This window comes from Cebus imitator, unplaced genomic scaffold (assembly GCF_001604975.1).
Source record: "Cebus imitator isolate Cc_AM_T3 unplaced genomic scaffold, Cebus_imitator-1.0 Scaffold266, whole genome shotgun sequence".
Lineage (NCBI taxonomy): Eukaryota > Metazoa > Chordata > Mammalia > Primates > Cebidae > Cebus > Cebus imitator.
The window spans coordinates 1,209,527-1,217,752 of NW_016107581.1; the positions used below are offsets into that span (position 1 = coordinate 1,209,527).

Consider the following 8,226-nt stretch of genomic DNA (forward strand, 5'->3'; position numbering starts at 1 on the left):
TTTTTTTTTTTTTTTTTTTGTGACGGAGTCTTGCTCTGGTCACCCGGCCTGGAGTGCAATGGTGTGATCCGACTTTTGGCTTCAGGTGTTTCTCCTGCCTCAGCCTCCCCAGTAGCTGAGACTACAGGTGCCTGCCATCAGGCCCGGCTAATTTTTGTATTTTTAGTAGAGACGGTTTCACCATGTCAACCAGGCTTGTCTGGAACTCCTGAGCTCAGCCGATCTGCCTGCCTCAGCCTCCCGAAGTGCTGGGATTACAGGCATGAGCCACCACACCCGCCCTGTGTAGTAGAATTTTTATTCCCTAAAGTGATATTCCTGCCAGCCTTTCTCCCGCAAGCCCAAACACAATGAAAGCGTGTAGAGTGGTTTATTATTTTTTCTTCCCTGTCCTTCCCTCTCCATCTGAGTCTGACCAGGGTGACCAGTTGTGTCAGGGTCCCCAAACCATACTCAAGTTGGGAGAGTCACCAGCACCCAAAGGAATCAGCATATGGTTGATTTATTGTGGTGACATGGGATGGATACACAATGGATCATAAGGGAAAAATAATCCCAAGGTGTGGATGGGGTCAAACAGGGCAGTTTCCCAGCAAAGAAAAAGAAAAGGTGGAAATTTAAGTGCCATGTTTCTGTCCAGTGAAGTCTAACAGACGGTGCCAGGGGGTTTTTTTGTTTTTCATTTTTTTTTTTTTTTTAAGATTACAGGCATGGGCCACCATGCCTGATGAATTTTGTATTTTTAGTAGGGACAGGTTTTCTGCATGTTGGTCAGGCTGCTCTTGAACTCCTGATCTCAGGTTATCCACCAGCCTCAGCCTCCCAAAGTGCTGGGATTACAGGCTTGAGCGGGTGCCTGTAGTCCTAGCTACTCAGGAGGCTGAGGCAGGAGAATTGCTTGAACCTGGAGGCGGAGGTTGCAGTAAACTGAGATCTCCTGCCTCAGTCTCCCAAGTAGCTGGGATTACAGGCGCTCACTACCACTCAAATATTTTTCTGAGACGGAGACTCGCTCTGTTGCGCAGGCTGGAGTGAAGTGATGTGATCTCAGCTCACTGCAACCTCCGCCTCCTGGGTTCAAGTGATTCTCCTGCCTCAGCCTCCCGAGTAGCTGGTCTACAGGCACATGCCACCATACCCAGCTAATTTTTGTATTTTTAGTAGATATGGGGTTTCACTGTGTTGGCCAGGCTGGTCTCAAAATCCTGACCTCAAGTGATCTGCCTGCCTTGGCCTCCCAAAGTGCCTGGATTACAGGTGTGAGCCACCGTGCCCGGCCAGGGCTGTGGTGTATTGAGAACAAAGCGTGCTTTTGTGTTGCTCTGTGGCTGAATAAAGGCATGTTTGATGTGTTGTGTCTCTGGCTGGGTCGGGTTAGTCTGGATGTACAAACGTGTAAATGGGTGAGGGTGATCACTGTGTGTTACCATTAGTCGTGTGTATGTCTGTGTGTGTGTGAGGGAGAGAGGGAGAGAGAGAGAGAGAGAGAGAGAGAGAGAGAGAGAGAGAGAGGTGGCCTCCCAGCCCAGGATTCAGGATTCATTACTAATTCCTCCAGCATCACCACCCATTTCTGGGCAACAGAAGCCCCTTTGTTCTCAGTGGCAGAGGCAGTGATGTCCCTTTTCTCTTGAGGCCCCTGGCAAGTTCTCAGCCTTGAGCCTGCTCAACAAAAGGTCCTCTGAGCTTTTGCACTGAGCCTGGACACTTGCAGAGTGTACTGAGGACATTAGTGAGGGCACCAGACCTGTGACAGCCACAGTGGCTTGGCCAGTGCTGGAGGAGCCCAGGGGCTTAGAGAAGACCTTCTTTTTTCTTTTTTTGTGAGACGCAGTCTCGCTCTGTCACTAGGCTGGAGTGCAGTGGTGCAGTCTCAGCTCACTGCAACCTCTGCCTCCCGAGTTCAGGCGATTCTCCTGCCTCAGTCTGCCAAGTAGCTAGGATTACAGGTGCCCACTACCATGCCCCACTATTTTTTTTTTTGAGATGGAGCCGGGCTCTGTTGCTTAGACTAGAGTGCAGTGGCTCCATCTCGACTCACTGTAATTTCTGTCTCCCAGGTTCAAGTGATTCTTCTGCCTCAGCCTCCTAGGTAGCTGGGACTATAGGCTCGCACCACCAGACCCAGCTTTTTTTTTTTTTTTTGTATTTAGTAGAGACAGGGTTTCACCATGTTGGCCAGGATGGTCTCGATCTCCTGACCTCGTGACACACCCGCCTTGACCTCCCAAAGTGCTGGGATTACAGGCGTGAGCCACCGCACCCAGCCTACTTTTTGGATTTTTAGTAGAGACAGGGCTTCACCTTGTTGGCCAGGCTAGTCTCGAACTCCTGACCTCAGGTAATCTGCCCGCCTCGGCCTCCCCAAGTGCTGGATTACAGGTGTGAGCCACTGTGCCCGGCCGAGTTAACCTTTATTGAGTTATTCCCGTGTGCCCGACACAGCTCTAATTCTTCCTACCTGTGTAAACTTACTCACTGCTCACATCAACCCCCAACGGAAGTGTTATTTTCATGTTGCTTCCTGCTCTTTATCTCCACTTGCCAAATCACTCCCATGAGTGAAGGGACTTCTGTCTGTTTCTTCATTGCTACATCCATCCCTGGAAACTGGGACTGCAGGTGGTTACAAAGTACCTATCTGTTAAGTAAGTGAACATTCCTTGTAGGCAATTACACTCATCTCCCAAATGGGGAACAGGCTCAGAGATAGCATCTGCACTCTCACGCTCAGCTGCCTTGTTTCTAGCACTTTCCATGATGATCCCCCTTCACGGAGAGGGTTCTTGGGAAGTGACCATTGCTGTGTAATGAATGACCAGGCTGTGCCAGGGTCCAGCTGCAGCCTTTTCCTTTCTCTTTTTTTGTTTTTTTTTTTTGAGACGGAGTTTCGCTCTTGTTGCCCAGACAGAAGGGCAATGGTGCGATCTTGGCTCACTGCAACATCTGCCTCCCTGGTTCAAGTGTTTCAAGCCTTGGCAGGAGCTGGGATGAGAGGCACCCGCCACCACGCCCAGCTAATTTTCTTTCTTCTTTTTTTTTTTTTTTTTTTTTTTTTTTTTTTTTTTTTTTTTTTTTTTTTTTTTTTTTTTTTTGAGACAGAGTCTTGCTCTGTCACCTAGGCTGGAGTGCAGTGGTGGGGTCTCAGCTCAGTACAACCTCTGCCTCCTGGGTTCAAGTGATACTCCTGCCTGAGGCTGCCAAGGAGCTGAGACTACAGTTGCCTGCCACCACACCCAGCTAATTCTTTGTATTTTTAGTAGAGATGGGGTTTCACCATGTTGGCCAGGCTGGTCTTGAATTCCTGATCTCAGGTGATCCACCCGCCCTGGCCTCCCAAAGTGCTGGGGTTACAGGCATGAGTCTGACCAGGCCTTTTCTTTTTGAGACAGTGTCTTACTGTGTTGCCCAGGCTGGAGTGGAGGTGGCGCAGTGATGGTTCACTGCTGCCTCAAACTCCTGGGCTAAAGTAATCCTTCCACCCCAGCCTCCCCAATAACTGGGAGGACAGGTGTATGCCACCACTAGAACTAATTTTAAATTTTTTTGTAGAGATGGGAACTCGCCATGTTGCCCCAGCTGGTCTCAGATTCCTGGGCTCAGGCTGTCCTCCTGCCTCGGCCTCCCAAAGCGTTGGGATTACAGGTATGAGCCACCGTGCCTGGCCACAGCAGGTCTTTTGTTTTTTTTAGAGAGGGTCTCGCTTGGTGGGCCAAGGTAGAGTGCAGTGGTGCAATCACCGCCCACAGCAGCTTCCAACTCCTGGGCTCGAGTGATCCTCCTGCCTCAGCCTCTCCAGTAGCTGGGACTATCGGCACACGCCACCACGCCCTGCTAATTTATGTATGTATGTATGTATGTGTGTAGGTATGTATTTTTTGAGACAGAGTCTCTCTCTGTTGCCGAGGCTAGAGTGCATTGGCCAGATCTTGGCTGACTGCAGCCTCTGCCTCCCAGGTTCAAGAGATTCCCCTGCACCCTGCCTCAGCCTCCAGAGGAGCTGGGCTTACAGCCGTGCGCCACCATGCCCAGCTAATTTTTATATTTTTAGTAGAGACAGGGTTTTATCATGTTGGCCAGGCTGGTCTCGAACTCCTGACCTCAAATGATCCGCGCACCTCGGCCTCCCAAAGTGCTGGGATTACAGGTGTGAGCTACCGCGCCCAGCTGCTAATGTATGATGATGATGATTCTGTAGAGACGTAGTCTAGACATGTTGCCCAGGCTGGTCTTGAACTCCTGGGCTCAAGCGATCCTCCCGACTCTGCCTCCTAAAGCCCTGCGGTTACAGGCGTGAGCCACCGCGCCCTGCAGCTGCAGGTCTTTATAAGGCAGCTGTGGGCCCTGGACCGCTACCAGAAAATCTTCCTTCCAACCTCCTCCCTCCTCCGTCACCTGGTCTACCCCGAATCTTCCCCTCGCCTCTCCGAGAGATGAGGGACCCGAGAATAGCACCCTGCCTCCGTCCCCACCGCGCCGCCCCGCCCCGCAGCCCACGCGCTTCTTGAAAGGACCACCCTTGAGGCTGATTCCTGGTCCAGCTGGGAGCGGCGACCCCTGAACCAGCACCCGCGCGGGCCGTTCCATTCCGGCCGGGGGGGTACCTGGGAGGGGACACGCGGAGGGCGCCCCCCAGGGGACTGCCTCTATCGAGACCTTCTCCAGCCCAATAGGGGGACGGGAAGGAGACTTGTGTGGGGGCCTCGGCTGGCGGGCCGCGGGTCCCTCGTCCCCCGCCTTGGCGCCTCTCCGCCCCCTGCCCCTCCCCGGCATTGGTTGGCGCCAAGGGCAAGCGGAGGCTCCACCCTTACTGAGTGGGTTCCTGCCGCACTCGCGCAGGCGTCGCGCGTCCAGGCGGGAGGTCGGTGTGTCCTGGGCTTCTGCTCCCCGGCGGCTGTGGCGGCCCCGAGCCATGGCTCTCACCGTCCGAGTCGTTTATTGGTAAGCGCAGCGGGCAGCGGCGCCCCCGTTCCCGACCGCCCCTGGGACCCGATCCTCCGCACGCTCGGAGCCGGGGTCTGGGGGCGTCGGGGCGAGGAGCCGTGGGGACCCCTCTATGGGAAAAGCGATTCCCGTGTGGGTGGGGTGGGCGTGCGGAGCGGCGAAAAGCAGAGGGCAGTGGTCCCCGGGACGCCTCTTCGGCTTGAGACACGCTGGGCATCCCGCGTTCTAAAAGGTGGGGCTGAGACGGGTGTGCGTCAGTTTCCAGCCCCCGACTCCGGGGCTGCGCTGGGGGAAGGGCTGGCGGTCAGCTTTGTAAAGGGACCCCAGGCTCCTCCACCTTAAGTCTTCCCCTCCCCCAATATCTAGAACAGTCACGGGGTGGAGACGGTGAGAGCCCAGAAGGTTCGAGAATGTCTCAGCCCGTGTTTCGAAAGCACTTGAATTGTAGCCCTCTGCCCAATGGTTTCCCTTGGCCACGAACCCCTCTCCGTTTCTGGCCTGAGTTTTCCTGTCTGTGGCGAGAGGGAGGCTGTGCGTCAGCACCGAACCCGTTTAATTTCTCCAAGTCTCAGGAAGGATGTGATAGGATAGGATATAAATTACTTCACATCCTCCCCACTCCCCAGCACCAAATACTATGCTGGCATTCAGTTAGGTATTTAATAAACACATGTTCAATGAATTCATCCTCCCACAAATCCCTCGAGAGGGGAATTTTAGGCCAGGTACCGTTGATCACGCCTGTAATTCAAACACTTTGCCGGGGCGGGGGGCGAGGCGGGTGGATCGCTTGAGCCCAAGGGTTCGAGGCTAGCTTCGGCAATACAGGGAGATCCCCATCTCTACAGAAACTTAGAAAGTTAGCCGGGGGTGGTGGCATGCACCTGTAGTCCCAGCTACTCCGGAGGCTGAGTTAGGAGGATTGCAGGAGCCTGGGAGGCGGAGGTTTCCATGAGCTGAGATCGCAACACTGCACTCCGGCCGAGCGAGGCTCTGCCTCAAAAAAAGAAAAAAAAAAAAAAAAAAAAAAAAAGAAAAAAAAAAAAGAGAATGGGGAATTTTAGTTCTATCTTACAGGCGAGGGGGCTGGGGCTGGGGTGGGGGTCACGTCAGTAGCTTCAAGTCTGGACTGCAGGTGACAGGGGTAACTGGAACCCCCGGTCTGCCCGCAGCTTTCGAATGTCTCTGCCTGCTCGACAAAGCAGAGGCAAGAGTGACATTTTGAGACGCCCACCAGGCCTGTGCAGCAGACTCGTCCCAAAACAGCCTGCTGTGGGGTCGGCTGAGCTTGTGTTTCCTCCTGGGGACTGGGCAGGTGTTCAGAATCCTGGAGGCGCTGGGCGCTGCGCAGTGGCTCATGCCTGTAATCTCAGCACTTTGGGAGGGGAGGCGGGCTGGTCCCCTGAGGTCAGGAGTTTGAGAACAACCTGGGCAGCAGGGCGAAAATACAAAAATTAGCCGGGCGTGGTGTAAGAATCCAGTAGCCACAGGGTTTTCCTTGGAGTGCTGTGGGTGGGGACGTCATTTGCGCTGTGCTCCTAATCCAGTTCTCCTGGTTTTTCCTCTGTCCCCGTCTGTCTCATCCTTGTGGCGTCCCTGTCTGCTCTCTCTCCCCTTCTTCCCCTCCCCCTCTCCATCTCTTGCGTGGTGTTGGTTTTCTGTGTGTCTGTGCGTCCTGCTGCCACCCCGTGCTGTGTCCCAACACTCTGCCTGGCTGATGCCATCTGTCACCACCTCTGCTTGGTCATCTGTGTTCCTCTTTATTTCCTCCTGGCCCCACCTTGCTCCCCACCCCCCACACTGCCTGTCTCTCCCCTCCTCTTCCGGATCCCCCACTTCTCCCTCTCTCCCCTGGGCCCCGCTTTCTTGGACTCTCCTCCCAGTGGCGCTTGAGGCTACAAGTCCAAGGTAAGCAGGGTGAGCGTGGTGGTGGGGGGAATTCCCGGAAGCTGGGGACGGGGAGAGTGCCTATCAGGAGGGAGGCTAACTGGTACGACCCCTGCCGTGACCTCCCACCCCATTTTCAGTATCTTCAGCTCAAGAAGAAGTTAGAAGATGAGTTCCCTGGCTGCTTGGACATCGTGAGTCTTGGGAGGGGGAGAAAGACTTGAGCACAGGCACTGTGTTGGTCCCTTAGGCCTGGATGGCATTAGGGGTGGGGGGTGTTAGGTAACCCCCTGGGAAGGGGAGGGTCTCCCCAAGAGGACATCTCAGCCCCTCCAACATCCTCTCTCCTTTCCTCAGTCGGGCGAGGGAACTCCCCAGGCCACCGGGTTCTTCGAAGTAACGGTAGCTGGGAAGTTGATTCACTCTAAGAAGGTACGTCCATCTGTCCGTCTGTCCGTCTGTCCGTCCGTCCGTCCGTCCATCCATCCGTCTGCCTGTCCGTCTGTCCTGCCTTGTTTTGGCGCTAGCGTGGGTTGCAGCTGAGGTTGGTGTCACGGTCCCAGCTCATCCCTACTTTCTTCCTCCCCTCCCTAGAAAGGCGATGGCTACGTGGACACGGAAAGCAAGTTTCTGAAGCTGGTGGCGGCCATCAAAGCCGCCTTGGCTCAGGGCTAATGTGCCCTGAAGGCAGAGGTGAGAGGGAGGGGCCCACTAGACAGGGAACCACCCTTTGGATCTTCTCCCAGCCCCATCCTCTGACTCCTTGACCCAGGGTGGAGAGCCTAGGAGATGAAGGGGACATCTCGGGGGTTCCCAGAGCAAGCAGGATGAAGTTAGACAGACCTGGGTGATGAAGGATGACAACTGAGATGGAGTCAGAGGTGTGCAGGGTGACGGGGTGTGCAGGGTGACGGCTGAGATGGTGGTGATGGGTTAGAGGTGTGCAGGGTGACGGGGTGTGCAGGGTGACGGCTGAGATGGTGGCGATGGGTTAGAGGTGTGCAGGGTGACGGGGTGTGCAGGGTGACGGGGTGTGCAGGGTGACGGCTGAGATGGTGGTGATGGATTAGGGGTGTGAGGGTGATCTGCTCTCCATCTCCCAAAGTGCTGGGACTATAGGCGGGAGCCACAGTGCTCGGCTGTTGATTTATTTTTTGAGATGGAGTCTCACTCTGTCACCCAGGCTGGAGTGCAGTGGCGCATTTTCGGCTCACTACAACCTCCACCTCCTGTATTTAAGGGATTCTCGTGTCTCAGCCTCCTGAGTATGTGGGATTACAGGCACGTGCCACCACGCCTAGCTAATTTTTGTTTTTTTTTTTTGTTTTTTTTTGAGACGGAGTTTCGCTCTTGTTACCCAGGCTGGAGTGCAATGGCACGATCTCGGCTCACCGC

The 8,226-nt window shown here is 54.7% G+C and overlaps 1 non-coding gene across 1 annotated transcript; it reads left to right on the plus strand.

Annotated features, from left to right (window-relative positions):
• Positions 1-4,788: 4,788 nt before the first annotated feature.
• On the plus strand, positions 4,789-7,584 carry SELENOW. The gene is made up of 5 exons (XR_005195733.1): positions 4,789-4,941; positions 6,828-6,852; positions 6,972-7,025; positions 7,189-7,263; positions 7,426-7,584. It is a non-coding gene; the product is annotated as a selenoprotein W (transcript).
• The last annotated feature ends 642 nt before the right edge of the window (positions 7,585-8,226 follow it).